The 25,983-nt window shown below is 37.3% G+C and overlaps 1 protein-coding gene and 1 long non-coding RNA gene across 2 annotated transcripts in view; one reads left to right on the top strand and one right to left on the bottom strand.

The window, feature by feature from the left end:
* Positions 1–25,983, bottom strand: part of SPTBN1 (spectrin beta, non-erythrocytic 1) — a 187,786-nt gene that overhangs the window by 127,198 nt on the left and 34,605 nt on the right. The window lies entirely within an intron of this gene.
* Positions 7,958–9,780, top strand: LOC148132746 (uncharacterized). The gene is made up of 3 exons (XR_015746887.1): positions 7,958–8,087; positions 8,373–8,446; positions 9,080–9,780. It is a non-coding gene; the product is annotated as an uncharacterized LOC148132746 (long non-coding RNA).

Genomic DNA, 25,983 nt, shown 5'->3' with positions numbered 1-25,983 from the left:
TCTCTTCCCACCACTGATCTTCTTTTGGCACAAACTAAATATGTTTTTGATTTTTTTAAGACCTTTTATGACCTTGTGCCATAATATACTCAAGCAACAACTACACTAGTGGGAGATTCTGGGACTTTCAGCTCCAACATTCCAACAGTCTACCAGGTTCAAGAAGGTTAGAGCATTCTGTTCTGCTCTGATTTGATTGATTTGATTATATTGTTTCATCTGATTGATACTCCAGAGAGCTTTGGCAGCAAAAAAGCAATTCAAGCAAAACCATGTCAATAGGAATCCTTTTATTTTAATACCACACTTGCTTGTTCAGAACATTCAAGATTTGTCATGAGTGGGCTTCCGGGTTGAGCCCTCCTCGCTGACGGACTGTAGATCGCGACTGTCCACGGCTATGGTCTGTGCTCTTTCGATGGAGAGCCCCGATCATTACGATTAGGGGCTGAAGCTGCCTTGGAGGGGCAGTGGAGTAAGGGGAAGCCGCAAGCCAGGTTGAGGGGAGCCGCATCTCCCCTCCTGGGCTTGGTTTCCCCCCCCGAAGACGACTGAAGTGGTGGTCTAAAATGGCCACCCCGAAGAGGAGGACTCAAGCTGGACTAAGATTTGTGCAGGAGGGAAGAAAGAGGTGGATAACATCTGAACCGGGACAATTGGACAAAACAACTAAACAAAAAGTACCCCAAGATTAAGGTAACATTGAACTTTTAAGAAAAGAAAAGTGAGTGGCAGAAATACAAAGGGACAGGAAAAAAACTAAGAAAATAATTTTGACAGCTAAGCGGGGCTTCGAACCAGGAAAGGAAGAAGCCGGAACTAAAGACTTAATTAAATTGGACTAAAATATTTCGGCAATAAACAGGCATAAAATAAAGCTGGACTTAAGATTGTCAAAATATAATAATAATAAAATTTACAAATTGGAGACTGGATTGTGCTGGAATATTGAGGTTCGAAAAACCCTAAATAAAAAAATATGGGAAAAAGGTGAGGACTTTGTATAACGGAGAGTGCCATCTTCTGATAAAAACTTGAACTCAAACAAAAGGGAAAGCATCCTGTTTCTGTATGAACTTGTGTTGATATAATGTTAAAGAAATATTGAAACAAAGTAAGAATCTTAGAAAGTGAAAGCTGAACCAGAATAAAGAAAGGAGCAAGGACAGACTGATTGTGGGATTGATTGACGTTTTTGGTATGGACCCTGGGCTGGAACAACTGAGAACTTTAGAAAACTGGAAGAAGAAAGAAGGAAAGTAAAAGTGTTTTTTGTGGACTTCAACAATTATAAAATATAAGAGTGTGTAATGATGATATCTCTTTGTGAATTAAAAATGGAACTTAAAAATATGAGAGAACTACTACAGGAAAGAGGCGAATCACTTTGCTCTGTGTTAGAAGAAATGGAAATGGCGATTGAAGAACAAGAAGAAAGAACTTTAGAGGAGGAGGAGTTGATTCAAGGAGAAGCCACCTTAAATAGACAATTAACACAAAGAACACTACAAAGACGAGGGGAAAGAAGGAAGGCTAAAAAGTTGAGATTTAAGAAGGTAATCAAAAAGGGGAATACCTGTAAAATCAGGAGAGGTAGAAAGATCCAGCAGAAAAGGGGAAAGGAAGATATCAAGAAAGAGAGGGATATAAACCGGAATGAGAAAAGATATGAGAAAAAGAGGGGGAGGAGAGGCAGTAAGAAACGGGTGCATGAAATAAAGAACTACAGAAATAGTAAAATGATGAAAAGAAATTTTTCAGAGATAATGGTTGATGAATTAAAAGGGGATTCTGCAGGGTGACAAGGGGTAACAAGAAATATTTGCAATTAAAAAAATACTTAGAAGATAGGGTAATATAGATTATTAAAGGAGGGATAGATACTGATAACTCTTATTAGACTAATATATATCTTTATTTTTATTCTCAAAAGAAAAGTTAAGGTTTATTGAAGAAATTGTAATAATTGAAATGGATGTGAAGATGTTTAAAAATGAGGTCAATATCAGTGACCAGAAATTGAATAGTCAATTTTTTCCCTTTTACTTCTTTTGAAATTAGAAATAAAATTAAGGGGGAAAAATATGTTGCGGAATCCAAATGAAAAGATGTAATGATTATTATTGTAACTACTTAAAAATAATGGTTTACTGGGAATTAAGATGAGGGAATAAAGGTATATTTTAACCACTGAGGTGTCACACTCAAAGCAGTAAGAGGGGGAAAACCTATACTTGTTTCCTTTGCGTTAAAACTTGTATTAATCTACAATCTATAGAAAGAATGTATGATGGAAAGAAAATATGACCGATTAAAGAACTACTTAAATTAATAAGCTAATACAGACTTATTAAAAGGAAGGAGAGATATTGGTAACTTTTTTTATTAGGCAAACATATATTGTTATTTTTATTTTTAAAATAAATATTAAAGGATTATATTTGAAATAATTGAAATGAAACGAAAAGATGTTTTGATTGAGATTAATGTAAGAGACTATCTTGCTTGTTTCTCTCCTTTCTGAAAGTTTGAAATGGAAAAGGTAATAATAGAATTAAGTATGCATATATGAATGTATAACTATTGTCGTATTTGTATGTAAAAGTGATGACCCGGAAATATGTTGTCCACTAAAAAGAGCTTTTTGTTTTTATGTGAAAAATTGAATAAAATTTGTTTAAAAAAATAAGATTTGTCATGAGTGCTGCAATGTGCAATCTGGCAAATCTAAACTCTTTCTTTTTTGCTCTAGCTAACTGATGCCATCTACTGACAACTGGATTATGTCACACCAGAAAGCAGGTACTATTTGCCTAGGGAAAAAACCCTTATGGAAGGTCAAGTGAGGTGAAGGTACCATTGGATCAAGAAATATTCCTAGATTTTAATGGAACTTTTTATGCAGAAGAAAAATGTTAATTGCTTCTATATCTTATCTTTTACTTTCTGCTGTTGCTATTTTATATCTCAAGTAATAAGAAGGAAAAGATCATTCTCAGTTCATTTGCTTGACAGATTTTGTTGTTGTTGTTGCTTGCATTCATTTATAATGCAAACTCTTACCTAGCATAACATTCTTCTGGAGATAGCACTATCTAGCTAACCAAGGCCAATAGGCAAAGCTGGCTCTAGTATAGTTACCATTTGGATAGAATGGAATACCTGTCCAGGGTTGTAGGCAAGTTGGAAAAAAAAAGTAGTTTCTGTTGTTACCAAGAAAATCTCATGGACACATATTTGTGTATTCACTAGGAATTGGATTTGATAATCTGGAAGGTAAAAATGCTTAAAATTCCTTGTACTGCCTTCCAGTTTTATCTGATCTGGAAATTTCTAACAAAGAACCTTGTTCTTTCCTCTGAAATGCATATTTGCTTTAAACAGAAATTTTACACTACAGGATTGAAATTTCCCACAGAAAATACTTCACTGTCAGTGTCTTCAGCCTGTATGTTGTTCTTTGGCTGGGAAAGAGAAAGAAACAATGGGAGAGGATTATGTAATTGCGATTAAGCCATCTGATAAGAAGGTTGCTGAGCAACCCTGGCGATTCAACTGTTTGCCTAGCCCTAGGGCCTTATGCAAAGCCGATTGCATCAGTGGCACTTCCTTGGACTGCACTGAATCTCCAGCAAGGAATTTCATGAATTAAAAACAAAATTCAAAGTGACTATCTTCGACCTGTTACTCAAACAACGTTACTTTATATAATATGAATAAAAGCTGTATCTTAGTTTAACTCAAATGAACAGTTAGCTGGATCAGCTTAACACATTCTGATCAAACTGCACATCCCACAGTGTTCACTATGGTGTTCTCAGGACCAATCCTTACCTCACAATATTAAGTATTCAGTTTCTACCCTGGCCTTCTCACTCATATAATACTCAAGACAACACTCAAGGCTTACATTTGCCAACATTCCACACTGGCACCGTTTGAATTTCACATTGCCTAGTAACCAGCTTGTTCTACCATTAGATGGCATGAGACAGTTGTCTCAAGCAGCTGTGCTGAGAAATAACTGGCAGGGAACAGCTAATTCCCCTATGCAAACTTGCTACTCTCCAGTAGGGTGGAAAAAGCTGTTCCATCCCCAAACCAAAATTCAACTGTTAGTCTGATTTCAAAGCGTGCCAAATCTTCTTGGCACTCTTCCAGATGGGTAGGGAACACAGCTCTCGGGAATGTAAACCAAAACCTCCTTGTGTTGGCGGAGACTGTGGTCTCGCGACATCTAGAGGGCTGCAGGAAAAGGTCATTTTAAGTAGATTCTACATAAAGTTTGGACCAGTTTAGCCTACAGCCACCATATTGTGTATTATTTCAGAAAACAAAATATCTGAATCATCTTCTCTCCCTTTATTTCTCCATTTTTGGATGAAAGAATCATATTTAGTATGATTGATGCATAATTCCACATACTGTATGATTGAAAATAAAGTAATTTGCTATGCAACAATTTACCAGTTGTTCATTATTTTTTTTAAAGGCAGTGAGGGAGGGATCCAAGGGTTAACTGTATGTCAGTCATATCCAGTTTGTTCTCTGGAATGAGATAAACCTGAAGAGCCTATAGAAGTATTTTTTTCCCAAGGCAGCCATAATTTTGTTTCTCTTGCAGTTTTTATAGCCTACCCAACTTAGAAGACTACATGCCATAATAAATTACATTTGGTTGCAGGGAGGGGACATTGAAGGAAGGGAAAAACTGTGTCTTTTTCAAAAAAACTAAACCAACCATTTCAGAATATGTTGTTCAGGTAAATATTGTATACATTTCTTTTCAGGAATGTTTTCATTGTATGTCTAGCTTTCACAGCAGACATACTGGCGCACACATTTCAGCACTGTAGCATAACAATATAGATTTACATGATACATCGCTAAATGTTTCTGCATCTAAATAAAAAAAAAAGAATCCATGCAAGAGAATAGCAAATAGCAAGGAGAAAACTGTTTGTCCAGCCTGCTATCTGAAATGCTGAATTCTCCATCTTCTATCATTCACTGGGCTATTTTTCAATGGAAAAGGTTAGTGTATTTTAAATAAATAGCAGCACTAAATGTGCTAATTCAAATTTGGAATGCTGAAGCACCACCAAATAGCAAACCTATTCTTTTTGAGGCAAACTGATTAGGCACTGTAGGTGAGACCATGTAGGTGAGGTGTTTTTTCTACTCAACCAGGTTCCTCACCAACAATAACTGCCTTCTTCAGAACAGATTCCTTACACACACAACAGTGTGTTTAAGTACATTTTAATATATGTAGTTTCCTTAATACTACATATTTCAGAGAGAGAGAGAAGCAGTGATTTAAAGTTGTCTGATATTTGTTTTCTGTTGGATGATTTTATTCTCATTCAATGGATGCTGTGTTTGCATAAAGCAATAAACAGGAATTTGGAATGCTACATAAAGACATGGAATTGTGCATGCAGTTCATTTGGGCTTGCTTTACTCTTCACATTAGAAAAACAAAACAAACAAAGCAGGATTATAAACCATGAATATACCAGGGATTATAATTAGTTTATACATGGGGTTTATAGCAAAACTAAATGAATTTGCCCTAAACAGCGAGATGGACAGTATATAAATTTAATTAATACATAAATAATAAATAATTTTGCAATCTTTGTGACTGCCTAATACATTCAATGTCTTATATTTAATTCATTTATGTGGATTCATATTATTTACAAATAGAGAGCTGTTAAGGGAATTCTACTGATTCTGAATTAGAAATAAAATTATTTTCACTTATTTTTTTAATAAAACCATCTCGTTAATAGCAGTATCATAATAGTACTGGTCAGAGAAATTTTCTATGGAAGGCTACACTTCTTTTGCAAGATAATTAAATTCTCTATTCTTTAGAGACTTATCCATTTCATTTACATCCATTCAGACAAATTTCAGAGATGGAGAGGTTATCTTTCTTATCACATGGCTTTCAGGTCCACTTGGCTAAAATGTGATGGCATTTTAAAAGCAAATATAACATTCAGATTATGTAGAACCTTAACAGACACCCATAGCTTTGTATACTTGGTTTTTATGCAACTGGGCCTGCAAAGCACGGGTGGGATTCTACTGGTTCGGACCGGTTCTATAGAACCAGATTTTATGATTTTGCGCAGTTCGGAGAACCAGCAAATCATGCCCTGGCTGGTCCCGCCCCTCTCCGCCCATCCCTCCCCTCACTGCCCAGTCAGTCCTTATCACGCATGCGCAACATTGTGCGCATGCCTGACATCGCTGACTGCGTTCTTCCCCACCCAGTCACTCCTTAAGGTCTTTTTTTTCTCCCTCACGACCATCAGCTGATCCTATGATCAGCTGTGCTGGGATTCCCCTCGCTTACTTACTGCTTCACCCAGGAGGCTTCCCTGAGGCCCAGGAAGGCAAAAAATAGAGGGGGGGCACAGCATCCCCCCCCAACCCCCTCCATTTTTTGCCTTCCTGGTCCCCAGGGAAGCTTCCTGGGAGCAAAAACACACCCTCAGGAGGCTTCTCTGAGGCCCAGAAGGCACCAAAACAGAGCGCAGGGGGGTGATGCATGCCCTCCATGCTCCATTCTTTTCCTTCCTGGACCCCAGGGAAGACTTCTGGGAGCAAAAACGCCCCCAGGAGGCTTCCCCGAGGCCCAGGAGGTCCAAAAAATGGGTGGGGGGAATGCTGCAAAAAAACAACCCACACCCACCCAGTCACATGGCCATGCCCACCTAGCCATGCCCACTTAGTCACACCCACCTAGCCACACCCATGTAGCCATGCCCACCTAGCGATGCCCACAAAACCGGTTGTTACAAAATTTGAATCCCACCCCTGCTGCTAAGTGTTGCAAGAAACTAGAGAACAACTAAAGCAACCTATGCCTTCCTCCATGGAAATGTTGTCCAGCATTTCCTGTGGTTTTTATGTCACTAGGTGTTCCTCTCACACTTCCAACTTTCCATAGAAGAATTAGATAATTACTTTTTCTAAAAGAATGTGAAAATAATTGTGATAAAGGAATGGATGAGCCATTAAGGGTGGAAAAAATGACAACTAAGACCTGGGAAAGAAGAAAGTATAACAAAGAAATTCAAAATAACCCTGCCTTGATTCTATTTGTGTAAGATGAGACAGAAGAAACTGTGAAAAGTTTTCAAGATTAATATCATCTCTTTGAGATAGGCTATGTCAGGAGACAGACACCATAAGGATTACAGGAAAGTTACCTTATGATTGTAGAGTATAACAACATAATTTGGATGACCCATCCATTCCTTTATCAAGGTAGTAATCCCTTAAATTTGAATTACAGGGGCTGAATTCAGTAATTAATATTACATACCTCATTAGTGTGCTTTCAAAAAAACAGCATACATATAAAGATTGCCTTCAATATGAGCACAGACAGGGAGTATGGGCACATGAAAGCAATGGAACATTGGCACCAAGTCCATGTTTTAGTTGTTTATTTAGTTGTTCAGTGCCCAACCTGCTGATTTCAGCAAGTGCTTTGTAGTAACTTATCAGCTCTAATCAAACATAGCATCAGAATAAAGCAGGAGGCAGACTGGATTGTCGTTCATCTGCCTAGAGCTGCATGTTAAGAGGACCTATTCCTGGGAAAAAATGGTTTTAACTGGACTATGTGGTAAACATTTTTTCCTCATTTACACCAAGTTATATACAGTAAATATGGAAATCATTATTTTCTTCTTTAGCTTATCTCCTTTCTAAGAGTTCACTATTACCCCCCCATTTTACAGTGAGAGGATGGAGTGAAGCACATAGACTCATTCATATACCTGAGATACCTAGCAAACCCAATGGCAGAAGCCTAGAGCTTCAGAGGCATTTATTTTTAGCCTGATTAGCCTGAGAGGATTTAAAATCCCACCTAACTGTCAAGTAGATATTACAGTTGTAATGGGCCTGTCACCAAAAGCAGAATCTTTATGTCAAGTAAACTCCATAAGAGGCTCTATAGCTGCAAGCTTTTACTGTGTGACCAATTTCCTTCTGTTGTAGGCCTCTGAAACCATGACAGCAGCCATGGGACAGGAATTCTGGAGAAAGATCATTCCAGAGTACGAAAAGTTTGTCAATTAAGACTGACAGCTACAGTATTTCAAGGTAGTTTTTTTCAGTGATGACACCACACTGTGGATCACTTTCTCCTAAATCTGTCCTAGGCCTTCTCATGTATAAAGTTTAGATGCCTCCTGAAGTCCTACATTAGTTCTGCGATAATACTGTATTAATTTACTGTGTACAGATTATTATTTATTGCTTCAGTTTTAATCTGCTGTCTTTTTATGTTTGCTTAAAATTATTTCTAGTGTTTCCACTGATATGTCTTCTTTTTTTTTAAGAGGCTTACAGGTCTTTTATCAACATTATTTTCTTCCTCAGTCTCCTGAGTCCAATGGATACTGACTTAAGAAAGGTAATACAGTGAACAGGAAACATTTGCTTTACAGACACCTTCCTGATTTGTATTTTTTAAAATATACACATAATTATCACAAATGCTGATTCATAGTTTTCAAATCTGAAAATAGTAATTTTATATCTTCCAGAAGAATATAATGGAATAGGGATGTCTGCAGGTGTGGTTTAAAGAAAATCAATTTGGTGGCCATCATGAATGATGAAAGCTCCACCCATATTTGTGTCTTACACATAAAAATGAGTGGAGCTTTGATTGCACAATTTGGATGGTGTGCAGATGCCTGAAACTGACCCTGGTGGCTTTGAATGAATAGCATTGATCACAATTAATATGCAATTCACTTCCTATTCTCAGGGTCAGATGGTCTTGTCTGTCCAATGCTAGGCTTGTAAGTACAGTATTAACTGTGATGACATGGAAAGAAGCTATAGAGTAGGAATCCCATAGCATTATATTCACCAGAGATGTTTAACACATACATGCTGAGATTGCCACTGAATTGTAATTTTTAGTTTTGGAGGATAAATTTCTGAAGTACGTGAGGGCAATGGTCAGTTTACTAATACTCATATTAGTAATATAATATGAATATTAATTAAGAAGTAATTTTGTTTTATTTTTGTCCAGATTCTGTCAACTTTTTGGAGTATGGGTCTCAGCATGCCATTCAAAAACAGACTGTGGTCCACATGGGTCAAGCTGTAGTTAAACAATGATCTGTTATTGTTAGGAATATGAGTCACCTAACAGCTATTTGGGTTAGAAATATATAAACCAAGATAGACATTTTAAAACTGTATCTTTAAGAAAATGCAAAACTGTAATTAGATGTGGTTTCACAAACGGCCATAAGATGGAGCCAGAAATCTGGGTTGTTTCGTCTTCGTCTCAGAAGAGAGTGTGTCTGAGTGAGTATCTCTGTTTCCTTCTGTTGGAAAGTATTGCCTTTCCTCCATTTTTCCTAATTGACTGATATTTCTGGATTTAATGTAAGTCTGATACTGAACTGTTTTTGACACTGGAATTTGTTATTGAATTATCCCTGGATTGAAAAACTGACTGATTTACCTGTGAATGATTTTGGATTGCTTGTTTGGACTTTGCATAACGTTTCTGGAAGTAAAAACCTACATTTACTGTACAGTGTATCTGTGTGCTGTATGTGTATTATTCAAACACTACTCTCAAATACGTCTCCTTGTATGCGTTCATTCTCCTAATGGGGAATTACCTCAACAGTTATCGAAATAATAAATAAAACAAATCAGTAATAAAATTATTCCATTTCTTTGCCTCTGCCATAATTAGCATTGGCTAAATGCTGCACTTTGTGACACAAGAAGAGAAAGTTCATGAGAAAGACATTTCTAAACTCATATATTTCAAAGTCTGTGTCACATAATGAAATAGTCTCCTTTCTCTTGGCATCTCAAAACAAAACAAGAGAGAAAATAAATAAATTATAAGAAGTGATTGAGAGCAATGCTTTTTTCACACAGCTTTCAAAGGCTATTCCCAAAGCGTGTATTTACTTCCACAAATAAGCCAAATTTAGTGAATTTTATCTGATAAGAAAATAAGCAATTTAATCTGAACCATTTGAGAATATGTTGAAGAAAAACATACATATGTATATACAAAACTTTTACTGGATAACTTTGGAAGCAGCTGGTGTTTCAAAAGCGAAAGGTTATAGTTGCCATAATCCAGTCTCAACCACATCTGGATTTATTTCACAATGCTCATACTAGCTGGGATTATCAATGCTGAAGGAGACAATGAGGCAGCAAGTAGCTGCTGAGTATCAAAACTAAAAGATTTAAGTTCTATGTAAATTATCTGTTTCTTAATAAATATACCACTCAGCCAATTGCACTTTCTTGAGTCATAGAATAGATAACAAACAGACATCAGAGGAAAAAGAGATTCCATCTAACTACAAATAGCTACAGAGGCAACCAAAGGCAAAGGATAACTGTGCTCTAAATTGAAGACATAAGAGTATATTGTCCAGTGTTATCCACTGGAATTCATTGGCATTGCCCAGACGACACAACCAGATATCATGACCGTACAAGCTGTCAGATAGTGAAGCAGACTGCACATAAAGAGGTGACTTCTCCTTTCACTGGAAATCAGGATTTATCACAGAGATGATATGGATCTTTTCCTGAGCAAAAGGAAGTTGACTAGATTATTTCTATCATCTCTTTCATCTCTGTGATTCTATGACAGGGTGTAGTTGTCTATCTTCCAAATATTATTTAAATTTATGTGGACTTACTTACTAGGGAAGTGTTGTCAACCTACAACTTGTTATTAGGCAAACAAATGTGTACCGATTCAATCTTTTCTAAAATTTGTTCTACAAATATATTGGGATTTAAATTCCTAAGAATTCCTTTGATGATGCTCATCTGTGATCTAATTCCAATGAGGAAAGTTGAAGTCTGAATAAATCTGGAGAGGAGCATGCTATGTTTGCGAAAGGTTGGTTAGAGAAACTGATTTTTATAAATAAAGAAGCAAATAAATATGTGCTAGAGAATAATGAACTTGCTAAATCCCTCAAGTCTCTGAACTCTCTCCTGAAGAACTGGAAGGAACCTCCGAAATTGAGAAGGTAATGGAGCTGGAAGATTCAGAGGGAGAAGAGAATTATCTATGTGTCACTAGGAGTCAACACCAGATAGCATATAATCGTTCCATTTTGAGATAGCAGCAAATAAATAAAAAAGAAATAGATAATACAATAGTATTAATTTAGAAACAGAGGGAAAGAAATTAAAAGGTACGCCTGACTGACAACAACAATAGCAATTAAAAATGTCCTAGGATGAGATTAGTTGATTTTAAGAATTTCTGATCTGCTCAATATCACCTCCTTCCTGTAGTGACACTGCCAAAGAAACAAGCCAAGAATGTGTATTCTTCTAATGAATCTGGCTCCCACTCTTAAATTCTCACTCTTTTTCCAGCCTAATCTTGTTAGGAGGTTTTCTTCCAAATTCTTCTTTAATGGTTAGTAATAATGGGCAACAGCTGTGTTCCTGAAGTTGTGATAAGAAATGGAACTACAGAATGAAGATGCTATCTACCATATTTTTTGGAGTATAAGACTCTACGAAGTATAAGAAACACCTAGCTTTTGGGGAGGAAAACAAGAAAAAAAAAATCTGCCTCTGCCTCCCAGAAATTTGCCTCCTTGCAGCAAACAGCAAACAGCCTGTTTCAGCTTCAGCACAGCCTGATTAGCACAAGCAGCTGATTGTCAGTTGGATCAGCCTCCTGACGATCAGCTGTTTCAGGCTGCAGGGATTGCCATAGTCTATTGCCGCCTCCGTGTGCCCCATTTTCGGCCTCCACATCCTGTTTTCAGCCTCCATGTGCCCCGTTTTTGGCCTCCGCGTCCCCCATTTTCAGCCTATTCCAGGCAACGGCGATCAGAATGGGTGTCAAATGGGGTGGGCAGAGACGACAATAGACAATGGCAAACCCTGTAGCCTGAAACAGCTGATCGTCAGGAGGCTGATTCAACCGACAATCAGCTGCTTGTGCTAATTAGGCTGTGCTAAAGCTGAACCAGGTTGTTTGCTGCAGGGAGGCAAACTGCTGGAAGGCAGAGGCCAAAGGGTGAGTAGGGCTTCAGCAGCGTTTGCTATATAAGACGCACAGACATTTCCACCCACTTTTGGGGGTGGAAAAAATGAGTTTTATACTCCAAAAATTACAATATATAATGAGCAGATTTGCTACAAATCAAGAATTATGTTAGTCAGCAATATTACAGTAACTAATCTGGGAAATGATAGATTTTTGTAATACAAGGTTTTCTCCCACAGAAATAATGTGAATGCAGCTATCTTCTTTCTTTCTTTCTTTCTTTCTTTCTTTCTTTCTTTCTTTCTTTCTTTCTTTCTTTCTTTCTTTCTTTCTTTCTTTCCTTTCCTTTCCTTTCCTTTCCTTTCTTTCTTTCTACTTCTTCTTTTCTTTATCTATCTATCTATCTATCTATCTATCTATCTATCTATCTATCTATCTAAAACAGCGGTTGCCAACCATTGGGCCACGGCCCACTGGTGGGCCATGAGAAAATTTTGGTGGGCCGCAGAGAAATCTCACCTCCAGAGCACCCCCCCCAAAAAACAATTAATCCAGGCTGTGCAGAAACACAAGGCTGTGCCACCCACATGGCCCACTGGAACCCTCCCCGCCCACTCACTCCTTACCCAGCAAACTTGCCTGCTAAATTGCTATTTTTCCTTTTTCCGATGATCAGCTGTGGGAGATTTAGATTAGCTAGGAAGCAGGAAATGGTTGGATTTTTTGCTTTCTAGCTAGTCTTTAGATCTTCGGCTCTGCTTTTAAGCACAGCCGAACTTCCCTTAGGACTGAAGGTTCTATTATTCAGTGCAGACTCATGGCAAGCAAATTTTGTGACAGACTGAGCTAGCTGATGGCAGATAGATAGATCACTGAATGATTCTGTGAGCAACTCAATCTGCCTGCCTGTTTTGCCTGAATCAACATTTATATAAATATTTATATTTACATAAAAGCCATGCCCAGCCAGTCACATGACCATCAAGCCATGCCATGCCCACAGAACCGGTTAGTGGTCCCTGGGATTTAAAATTATGAGTTTGGTTGGCCCTGAGGTCCAAAAGGTTGGTGACCCCGATCTAAAATGGATTGTGCGTGTGTGTTTCAACATAACTCTGGAACACCTCAAGCAATTTCAACCAAAGTTGGTACACAGATGTCTTACGCTCCGGAAACAAATACTGTGGGGGTAAGACACCCTTAACACCCCTTGGGGTATGTGTGCCATAAAATGGTTTCTACTGTAGAGCACAGTGGACTAGCCATGGTAACGGCTTCACTGTACGCCACAAGGAGTCTCTCTCTCAGCCCTCCAAGGAAACATCAGGCGATTGGCTAAGTGCAATCAAACGCTACAAAAATGAAACACCAGCGTAGACAAGAAACTCCCAAAGAGAGGAATAGAAGACTTGTGACACTGCGTGAGAGACAGTACAACAGCGTACAGTATTGGAACAATTACTTCTGATGATTTGGAAGTATATTCCTGTTGGTGCCTAAACTGGTATTGGCTTTGTTTTGCAGCCCCATCACAGTGTCGACTCATACTCAGTTTATAATTAAAACTGTTTCAAGAAATATTTCTTTATGGAAATGAGCCACTTTATTATATTTTATAACTTTCTATTACATTTTATTTCCTAAATATTATTACCAATTCATGTATGAATGGTCCCGTGCTTCTACATCTGATTTGTGTTGCCTTAGATCTTCATCTTGCTTAAATTTCTTTTGGTTACTTATAGATTATTTTCCAGCTTATCAAGATCATTTTGTCTTCTAATACATTAATTATTGCACAATTTTATATCATCTGCAAATCTGAAAAGTATTACCTCCACCTCCCAGGTAACAGGCTCAGATTGGTCTGCAGTTTGTTGGGTTTTCTTTTTTCCAATTTTTGAATATACATAATTTTGTGCTTTTCTAGTCATCTTGCATTTCACCAGTTTTGCAGGATTTTTAAAAGATATTATGTAACAGTTCAGCTAGCCCATACCACTGGAACCCTAAATAATCTGACTCTGGAAATCTATATATATAATATACATTATATGTGTTGTGTGTGTGTGTGTGTGCACGTGCACTGGGAAGGATGTTGCTGTACGCAGAAACTGAAGAGTAAAAATAGTTCTTGAAGGAATATGTAGTAATAGAACTCAATGGCTTTCTTTGCCTATCCTGCAGTTCTAAGTGCCCAGCAGCAATCTCCTCTTCCCTGCCCCCAACCTGCATGCCTCACATTTCTTTCCAGCCAGCTTCCATCAAAATTATTAACAACCTCTCTCCACCTTCCACTTTTCTTTGGAGACAAAGATATTGCAGGCTATACCAGTTAAAGAAATACCATTCACAAATTTCACATTCTATAATGCCACCATCTTTCTTACTAGATGGCTCGCTACAATGGCTCAGGGCCTAGTTGTCTGAGAGACTGCTTATGTCCTATAACATCTGCTGGCCAATTTAAACCTGCAGAGTTGGCAGGCTCTGGGTTTGTTCAATTAAACAATGTCATCTATTGGAATATGGAAGAGTACATTTTCAGCCCACCTTCTACAACAAGCCACCCTTCTGCCCACCCACCCCCGATCCAGTTGACCCTAGCTCTTCTATGAAGAGCTGGCTCTTCGCCCAGACTTTTGGCAAGGGAGAATGAAACTCTTCCTTTCATTGTACTTGCCATCTTATCTTTTGTTTTATTGATTTTATTGTATTTTCTTTGATTGTCATGAGCCACCCAGAACTGTTGAGGATAGGGGAGCATAAAAACCTAAATATAAGAATACATCTAAGGCAAACCAACATGTAATTCTGTACCTAATCTGACAAAACTCAAAGGTCCTGACTTCTAATCATTTAAAAACTACAAGTCATAGCAAAGGATTGCAATGAACTAAAGAACAATTCTGTCGGATAAGGCCCATCACAGCCTAACATTTTGTTTCTCATATTGGCCACCCAGATGCTCTGGGCTGTTTACAAGCAGGAGACAGAGACAGGCCATTCTTCTATAATTGTTGCATTGCAACTATATTTGGAGATTTGCTGGCCTTAATAGAGAGGTTCAAGATTAATAACCCTTGATAGATCTGTCCTCCATGAACACACCTGTTTCCCATTTAAAGATCATGTAATGAATACCACAGCTTAACTGTTCACTGTCTTAAATATATGTCTTTGGAAATTCTCAATCATCCAGATCATGGTTGTCCCAAAGATGTTTTTTCCAATAGGCAATTGAGCTTCCTCAGTTTTTTCTTTGAAAACGTTTCACTCCTGATCAAACAGCTTCTTCAATTCTTCAAATGTTTAGGCATCAAAGTTAGTCCTGTTTAATGCTTGGATGGAAGATTAGCAGGTATATTAGAGCCATAGCTAGACTGACAAGTTAACAAAGATCCTAGAAGAAAACAAGGGTAAACCACTTCCATATTGTTGGAAGTGCAGTCATATGAAGTTAATTAAAGTATGAAGCAGACATTTACTTTATGAGTGGAAGAAAAAATTAAGCAATCCAAGTTTCTATTCCAATTTACTCAGTTTTCAATGTCTACACATATCTAGGAACTGGAACGCATTTTTATGAAAATATTTGCATTTTGCAGAATATTGTAGTACAATGTGCAACTTAAAGAATGGGCACAAAAATGTATTGTTTATGTCTTGAGGCACAAACAATACACTTAGTGTGAACTGAAATGAACAGATGCATTTCTGAGATGCAAAATATCTGCTTATTTCTGACTTAAAGAAAGGATATTTGGGGGCTGAGCAATGATATCCTTTATTGGAAGGTATCCAGTTCAACAGCTGCATTACTTTGTGTCTTCTACAAGCATGCTTGGAGTTAGCCAAAATGTCTATTTATGCTGGCTGACATCCAAGGTTTTATTATTATGTACTCTTAGTTCATAGTGAGAAATTGAGCCAAGAAGAAAAATACACCCACTGAAGTTTCATAATTGGGGACATATGTTGTGGTTTCTGTAGCTTTATCCACCAGCCAGGTTATCACATATCACTTCAATTACCTGTTTGCATTTCAAGGTTTTTTTTTCTTTAATAACTGAGCTATGTCAGCTATGCTCTGCAAACATTCTAGATTGTCTCATTCAATAGATAAAGCAACAACTTATTTTCCCTCCACAGGCCTGATTGCCCATTAGATTCAGACTGACAACTCTAATAAAAGCCCCCTTTCGCAGCTAAATGATCGGCTAAAACAGTGAAGAAATGTTCATCAGGAAATAGTTTAGATCAGAACTACTTCAGAAAATGTTCTCTCTCCATTGTAAAATGGAGAAGGAGGAAGCGAAGGGAGGGGGGAAGAGTACAGGTTAACTCTTGAAATAATAATATCTGCTAAATATATTTTCATGGCATATTCTTTTTTATGATATCTGGATAGAACTAGAAGAAATTCCAACATTTTAGATAGATCAAGGTCCAGCACTTGATTTTTTTTAATTGTAAACAGTTGTTCCTATATTGGTGGGGAGGAAAGTAACAGACTTGGGTGCTAGTTCCAACACTGCTTCAAAAAAGCTGGAAACATATCTTTTCATGAAGAACACAGCTATAAAAGGACACTGTGGGATGACAATATTATTAGAGAATCTAATGCAAAAGGGTTCTCAATATTGATTACTGAAGGAATAAAAGTAGGAGGTAGCAATTATGTTCATTTATTGCTTACAGACTTACCATGGACATCTGTGGCAACAAAGTGCTGCAGGAAATATATGTTTAGTCTGACTCTTATATCATCTTAATAGCAATATCACTAAGTGGACAACCAGTACATACTTGTACAATAAAACAATGCAATATCGTCTTCAGTAACATTAATGAAAACAACTACACAATACATAATATAAAATATCCCCAAACCTAATCACTGCATTTCCAAAATCTCTAATTCCCAAGACCCCAATGGGACAAGACCATTTTATCACCTTCCTAACTCAGGGAGAAATTGATAAAATGTCTTGCTTTCTACAGTAGTTTTCTTACAATTACAGTTACTGTAGTTCAACTTTTTCTTTCTCCTCCCAATTTGATCAGAAATATAACTGACGAGAGGAGAGATCAGAAAAGCTTTAACATCTTTTCCCTGTGCCAAAGTCTCATGCATATTCTTTAGTTTTTAAATGGGTTTTCTGCAACTGCCAATTGCAACTCATCTAGTATGGTTAGTTTCTTAGTGTTCCATGTTGTTACTAGATTCAACGACATCATGAAAACCTCCTTTCCTTAAAACAAAGTTATTTAACAATGGAGACTCAAACATATGCACTGGACATATAGTAAAGTTTCTATTTATGTGATAATCAATTCCTTCTGCATTTGTTCAATTACAAATAGGAATTTGATTAATAGAAAGGTCATTGCAAGCCACATATCAGAGACCTTGCTATGGGTACAGTCCAGGGAAATCACGAAGATGCAGTTTATTCTGCATGAGGACAAAAAAAAACCAGTTTCTGGATATTTCAGCACAGTTTTGAAGGTGGAATTCTGAACTATTTTCCTGCAGAGCTTCAATGGACTTTCACATTTCTGACAGGGGCTCCTCCCTTCCTCCTACACACCACTCCCAGTGAAAAGAAACTCAGGGGAATGGATGTTCTATTGGCAGGCCTTTTTAGGATTTGAATTTTATATTGATTTCCTGGATCAACACCCCCCCCCTTGCAGTCCCAAAAAGAGTAATGGAAATTTCAGATAAGCCAGAGCTGTCCAAGCCCCACACCTCTCTGACCCCAAGATCAACTTCCGTCCTCTGCTCATACTCAAATGCACAGTCAGAAACAGACTTAGAGAAATAAGCCAATCTCACAAAGTCAGCCCTTCACCTGTGACCTCCAAAGCAACACACCTCCAGTGTCAGGATTTATCTTAAAAAAATAAAATAATATATATAAATGCTTTAATCAACCTGCAAATCACATAGTACACATGAACATGCCCATCTTGATATGCTCAATTTTTATGCAAAACACTAAAAAGCAGCATGAAATTGTAAGAACTTAAATATTAAATATTAAGAGATAAGAAAAAGAAAAAGGACAAGCAATTCATGCATTTCTCCATACCTTCCGATTATGTAAACTATCCTTGACCTCCATCACATCCAACTGCTATTTCATAATTTTCCTTTCATTCTTTAAATTTCTCAGTCCTGTCTTTTTTCAAGATCTAATCAGCTCTACCCTACCCACACTTTCTCAGTCTTCTTAACAATGTGATAATGCCATAGTGTTAAATGATACCACTGTAATGAAAACACCTACACAATACAAAATCAAAATCACCTTTCCTTTGTATATTTGTTTCGCAATTCCACTCTCATTCATTGTCCCTACATGACCAAACCACCCTATACTGTTTCCATTCTGCAGACTCTTTTATATTCAATCCCCATTCATTTAGCATCTAGGCACTCTTCACTCTTTCTCTTCTTGTTTTACTGCACATACTTCTTAGGTAACCATTCCTGGTGCATTTCATTGACTTTGGGTTTTCTTGACACATCCCATTCTTACTTCTACTTAACAAAATAACCAGAATTCTTATGCAATCATCTTCATTTCTTTCAAAATTCATTCAAATCTTACAATAAAATAGACCACATGCTAGCCATCTTCTTACAAACATTTACATCCTTAAAACTTCTCTATCTGTTTTCATATTTGTAGTAAATATTCTACCAAATTGATCTAGTTTGAGTATGTCAGAGCATTTATCATTTCTTTTTCGTCAATTTGTTTTTGGATATTCACATTTAAAGCATTCATTCCAAATTAATTTCTTATAATGCTACTATACTTCCCATTCAAATCTCTAAAATATTCCTTCAAACATTTTAGTTTCATCCCAAATAATTCCCTCAGTCAAACTGCATTAGATTCTTTTTAAAATCCTTTTCACCCATTTGCAAAATATTTTATGTTCTATCAAAAATGCTGGTTGTCTTTCTTAACAATTTAATTCCTTGTATCTGTCTTTTTTTCTACATTATGCAATATTTTTCATCATTTATAAAACATTCCATCTCATATGCTTGTCTCCCCCAGACCTTTTTCATTTCAACATTTCAACAACCATCCCTTTTCATATTACCCCAATCGTATTAATCTATGCAAGCCAGGATCTCTAAATTGGGCACTACCTTTAAAATCAACAAACTCCTGCCCATATTGAACAAACTATGAGATATGTACACAATATACTGCCATCTAATTAGGATGAAAATAATTTGACTGCTAATTCCCAATATTTTATTACAGTCCAGTGTGGCTGGACTAACATACTGTGTTAATTATGGTTTCTTGACTAATAGCAATGGCCTGGTTTACTATAGTCTCAGCCATGAACTATGCTTTGAAACTACAATAGCACTATTCACACAGCATACCAACCAAAACCAGATAAATCACATAATGGTTTAATATGTTGTATGGACCAGACAGGCTCTCTATGGTGATTAGAATATAGGAAAAAGAAAGTTGTATGGTGGTGGAACCCATCTACTTTATTACCAAATTTCAATTCCACTTATTTTTCAGTGCTGTGCATTTTGAACACACGCACACACACACACACAAAACTTTCAGGAAATAGTGAAAATAATATTTAAAAAGGAGTTTTTTCCCCCTTGAAATGAGGCACCACTGAAATTGGATAATAAAATATATGTTTATTATACAACTGACTTTTCCATCTTCTTGGTTTGGTGTGTCTCCTGTTATCTTGAAACAAAAAGTTTCCCCTTCTATGGAAACACTGACCTGTGAGCAAACAAAATGCTAAATTAAGGTCGATGTCATATTTAATTCCAAACTCTGCTCTTATACTGGACAGCTCGATGACTTCAAAAAACCCACAGGCAGGACATTAGCATAAACGCTTCCCACTCAAGGTTCCAAGCACCTTTTTAGTTGCTTGATTCCAGAATACCAAGATTACTCACACTGATAATCATGCCATTCATACATAGTTTAATTTTTATTTAAGTCATCCAAGTGGACATTCTTTGTTGCATTTTACCATTGCAAATTCTACAGTTCTATCTATTTACAGTAAGTCCTTATGACCACAATTGAGCCCAAAATGTCTGTTACTGAGCAAGAGAATTCACAACATCTCCTTGCCAAGTACATTTTGCTCCATTTTATGAGCACTGTTGCCACAGTTGTTAAGTGAATCACGCAGTTGTTAAATTAGTAGTACAGTTGTGAAATGAATCTGGCTTCCCCATTGAATTTGCTTGTCAGAAAATTACAAAAGGTGAGAGCATGACCCAGGCACTGTCTGCAACCGTCATAAATGCATGCCAATTGCCAAACATCTGCGTGAATACTGTTATAGTCATAAATCACTTTTTTTCAGTGCTGCTGCAACTTTCTGACCTGGTTGAAAAGAATCTGTATCTATTTTTCCATATCCAGGCCCTGGCAGTCTACAGGCAAGGAGTCAGAATTTCTATCGCCTCCCCTAATTGGTCCAAGATGGGTATCATCTGCACATTGATACTTCACTTTGAATATTTAGAGATATATTGTGGGTAGGACAGCTTTACTTATATGTAGTCATACAGTCATAGAGTATATTTACTTTTCTCCAAAAATAAATTGGTTCTATTGATTCTTATGGACAAAAAAAATCCTCTTTAGAACTTTGCACGGAAGTCAAATCAATTGGTGCAATTTGTACCTGTCAAAAATAAATGTGAACATTAAAGTGCCAGCCTGTTTACAGCTTCCAAGAGGCCATTTAAGAGAAGAGAACAACCATTCAGGAGGATCCATCTCCAATTCTATATGTGCTAATCAATACTATAAAACTTCCGTACAATTGAACCAAGGTCATTTGGCAGTTTATCAGGAATAAAAAGGCTCTCTACCAAAACCTTGTAGATAAGTGCACTACTTTAAAATCAATAAACAAAAACATAGCATCAATCTACAACCACATTAATGATCTGAGAGTTGCAGAGGCATATACCACAATATATGATATTAAGATGAATGTCCAACTTTTATATCCATGTTTATGTTGCACATTATGATGTACATTCTATTTGGAATGATAGTGCTAATTCCATTTCCATTTCACTCTGCTTCTTTCAGCACATCTGCATTCAGTCTTATAAATACACAGAAGAGTCTGACTAAAGCCAGTTTGTCACAGTTTCTTAAACAGCCTCTTGTCTAATGACAAATAAATTGTATATGATTCTCCCAATTAGAATTCTTTATTGGCCAAGTGTGATTGGACACACAAGGAATTTGTCTTGGTGCAAATACTATCAGTATACATAAAAGAAAAGATACATTCATCAAGAGTCAAGAATCATAAGGTACAACACTTAATCATAGTCATAGGGTACAATAACTAATCAAATCATACTAGGAAACAGTCAGACTGGAGTTGGCATTATTGTCTATCAATGAAGTCCTTTCATCATTTATTTACCTAGGATAGGCAGTTGTTTGATCGTGTTAAAGATATTGTCGCAAAAAGTAAGCTGTTCCAAGTAAAGTTGACTTTTGAAATTGACTGGTGGTGATTTTGTCAATGCTGATGGTGTTCAAATGGTGCTCCAGTTGTTTTGGGATTAACCCAAGGTACCTATTACTATTGGTATTATCTTTAGTTTCTATTTATTCTATGTCTATTTGCTGGGCCTTTGTATTTTTTTTCTAGTTCTTTCTCTTCTCTTCTGCTGTCTCCAAATAAGTATTGCTATGTCCACTATCCAGATATTTTTATCTTTGTCACTGATAATTGTTAAGTTGAGTGTTATGTAGCACTTACTTTTCTGTTTAAATTCTAAAGTCCCAGAGTACTTGAACTTCTTCATTTTCTATTACTTTCCCTATTTTATGGTCTCACCTGTTCTTACTTGCAGATCTTCAATGCACTGTTGTTGCTACTCCACCATGCCATTGTTTGTAATCAATCTGTATGATCTTGCAGCAGCTAACTAGGTGGTTTTTTCTGCAGTCCTAATTATCCTCTGAAGTCTGTATGTCCTGTTGGGTTGCAGAACCAAACCAGACAGTTGTAGAGGTGCAGATGATAGACTCAATAATTCCTCTGTAGAACTTTATCAGCAGCTCCTTGGGCAGTTTGAGCTTTCTGAGTTGGTGCAGAAAGAACATTCTTTGTTGTGTTTTTTTGATCAGCTTCCAGAATTCTTAGTAATGGACAAGCTCGGTGAAGAATTCTGGAAGTTAAAATCCACACATCTGGAGGACACCCAGGTAGGTGAACTCTAAAGTAAAAGACTGCAGGCTATGACTGCTTCCAGTTGAGGATCACCTGCATTAGAAATCAAAACGGTTTTCTTTTCTTAATATATTTCTTCTGAAAACAAAAAAGTGGAAGACATGGTAAGAAAAGACAAGAGATTAACAAAAGGGGATGGTGTCTGAATCCCATTAAAGTTTTGGAACAAGGTAGAGCTTCATAATACAGCCTCATCTGGAATGTCCTTATGTTAATTAATTCACAATAATATTAGTAACTGTCATCTCTGAAGAAATGCTCTTCAGCCTCTGTCACGTAGCAGAGAATGCCTCATCTTGGTGGAACTTTTAGACACATTAAATTGTTGGGCTAATGAAACAAGGGGCATTTTTTTTAATCTATTGTGAGTTTTGAAAATACCCATGCAATTTAACAGCATTGCTCTAACTCAGAATTAGATGACCATATTGAAAAAAATAGGATTGTGCTTATTTTAAACTATAAGATACACATGTCTGGATTTGCCCCCAACCAAAGGATTGTATCCAGTTGCAGAATCGCTTCAACCCCTGTGGACTTAAGGAAAATGATTAAGGCTTGGCTTTTCAGGAAGCCTCTGAGAAGCAAATATAGATGGCCCCTGTTAGAGGTGTACTTTGGACCTATGGAAGCCCAGGCCTAGCTGAGCCAAAGAGAATCTATATTTGAATGGAATGTAACCTCTTTACAGACTTGGCCAGCAAATGATCTTTTCTAATGATCATGACGGATACTGAACTTAATGAACAATCTGACGAATACTAAGACTAAAGAAGTATATGCAGTCCACCTGAACACACAGGTACATGCAACAGCATGCTAGAATGAACTAAAACAATGAACTGCTAAGGACTAGGAGAAGATCAAAGTATGACTGATGGATAAAACAGTCAGGACATGAAGTTCTATGATCATTCACTTCTCAAGAACAGCTAGTCTCTTCCCAAATTGACTTCTAAGATTGCAACACTATTCCATGACATGATTGAAGAAAACCAGCTTGTTTATTAAATAGGAAATGAAGAGGGCCTTAGAGGGTAATGTGGGAGAAGCATGTGGAACACATAAGGGTATGCGAGTAGTTTTCAGTCAATAACTTGCTGATTTATATGCTGGTTTTGCCTGTTGCTTCTTGATGCTGCTTTCTTCATACTGAGAAGTCTTTCTGAAATCTACTAGCTACAAAACAACTTTTTTAAATTAACTAATTAATAATTTAGAGAGTCTCTCTGCTTACATTAAATGGGAAAATTGTGTTGATCAGTGATCTGCACTTGTCATTAGTTGTGCTAGAACTGAGACATTAAAAGGACTACTGTATTCAAACTTCAGTTCAATAAACCAATGCAGTCACTGCATTGTGTACTGTTGCCTTGTGTGGTGATTATGCCCACTGTCCACAAAGATCCTGAGAGGGGATGAAATAAATTATCTTCCCCAACCCTTCCCAAGAGCCCACTACTGGTGAGATTCGATTCACTGGAAGAGAGTTTTGTAACATCAAGCTGTTAACTATTTACATTAATATGAAAATTTATCATTTAAAATTGGCTATGATTTAAGCAGACTACATGCATAAATAAGTTATTTTTATTTTGTACCAGCAATATTCCATGTTAATTTCTATGATGATTGGTTTGTTTCCATAGTTTGAATATGAAAGATTTAGGGTTTCCTTGTTACCTCTGTCTTTTTTTAAAAAATTCTTGTCCTGCAAAGTTTCTCCAATGTTCAGGAAAGCATGCATACAGCTAAAAGAAGTTGTTCAAAGCTAAAGATAGCATATTATTTCAATATGGGTTTCTAAAGAGTTACACAATTGATAGAAATCCCAGGCAGAGATATAAGGATTTACAGGTTACTGAAAGAACAACAGAAAATAAGCTCCATGAAATATCTGGATTTCTACAGCTCTTTTCAATCTATTGTCTCAATTATGCTGACACGATTTCCCCCCCACTGTCCATTTGGCCTGTTTCACTCAGCACTAGACTCATTGTTGCAAAGGTGCTGTAAGAAAGCAGCTCAGTAAAATAACACTTTGACTTCAACAGATGTGTACTTGCTTCAAAAGAAATGTATGTGTTAGACAATTTTCTGACAATGAAATGGGGAGAGGAATCAAGACTTTTAAAACCATCCAGCTTGATCCACCCAAAAAAAACCTTGCCAAGAAAAAAAATGGAATGAAAGGAAATATTCTAGAGATGAAATATAGTTCGTACACAGATGTTTCCCTGGCATGGAGTTCTTGTGGAAGAAGACAGAAGGCAAATAATCTCCATGAATCACAGCATTATTTCCTTAAATCATCCAGAGTTATAATAAATATAAAAATAATACAAAAGTTAATGCCATGCCACGTTTATTTGCGTAAGAGAGTTGAAGTGGAAAAACTAACTAGAAAATATGGAATAGCCTCAGGGCAGAGAAATCCTGAGGGTTTTACACAGGAGTGATCTAATTTGTGAAGACGAAATTTAAATGGATTGAAGATGTTTATTCATTTAAGAGCAAGAAACTAATTGGGAAGAGGATCACAGTTACAATAAAAGTAAGAAAAAGAGCGCTGGGCTTACCTGAAACGCATCTTCTAGTTGTACGGGAGGAGAATCCAAAGCGTGGGCTGTCTCCTGCTTCCTTGCTTAAAGACGGAGTCAATCAAAGTTTAGTCCAGCCCCCTTTCCATTGCGCATGCCCAGTTTTTGATGAAGGCTGATGATTGACTTGGAGAGTTCTTTGGTGCTCGTTCTTGACCGTTCTGAGCTCGGGACTAACTATCTAAGGGTGGGATTTGGATTCTCCTCCCGTACAACTAGAAGATGCGTTTCAGGTAAGCCCAACGCTCTTTCTCAGTTGTACGAGTCAGAGAATCCAAAGCGTGGGATGTACCCAAGCTAATTGTCCTGAGGGTGGGCCAATTCCTTGTCCCGAGCCCCCATCTCCGTGTGAACTCTTTGTAGCACTCTTCTTCCAAAGGATGCTTCCGCTGATGCAAATGTATCCAGTTTATAATTTCTGATGAATGGAGATGGTGATGACCATGTTGCTGCCCTACAGATCTCTTCAAACGAGGCCTGTGTGTTCCATGCCGCTGATGTGGCTGCACTCCTGGTTGAATGTGCCATTATGTTACCCAGCAATTGCAATGATTGGCTTTCATAAGCTTTTATGAAACATGTCTTGATCCATCTGCCTATGGTAGATGGTGAAACCCTTTGTCCCAACAAACTCGGTCTAAATTAAACGAACAATGCTTCCATTTTTCTAATGGGCCTTTTTCTCTTAATATAAATGCGTATAGCTCTCCTAACATCCAAGGAGTGCCACTTCCTTTCTAGGCTATGGACCAGTTCCAGGCAGAAGTCTGGTAGTACTAACTCTTGTGCTCTATGGAACGTAGAATTGATCTTTGGGATAAAGGTCGGGTCTAATCTTAATACTACCCTATTCGGGTAAACTATACAGAGGTCCTCCCTCACGGATAATGCTGCCAACTCTGAAATTCTTCTGGCTGATGTAATGGCTATTAGGAAGGCTACCTTAAGGGCGAGTGAAGGTAGTCCTACTGACCTCAGCAGTTCAAAGGGCTCAGTCATGAGTGCCCTTAGCACCCTTGTCAAGTTCCAAGT

Source organism: Notechis scutatus, chromosome 1 (assembly GCF_049901735.1).
Source record: "Notechis scutatus isolate UNSWTSFEM ecotype Mainland chromosome 1, rNotScu1.2, whole genome shotgun sequence".
NCBI classification, from domain to species: domain Eukaryota; kingdom Metazoa; phylum Chordata; class Lepidosauria; order Squamata; family Elapidae; genus Notechis; species Notechis scutatus.
Note: the sequence above shows the minus strand (reverse complement) of the source record. Positions and strands in the feature narration are given on the sequence as shown.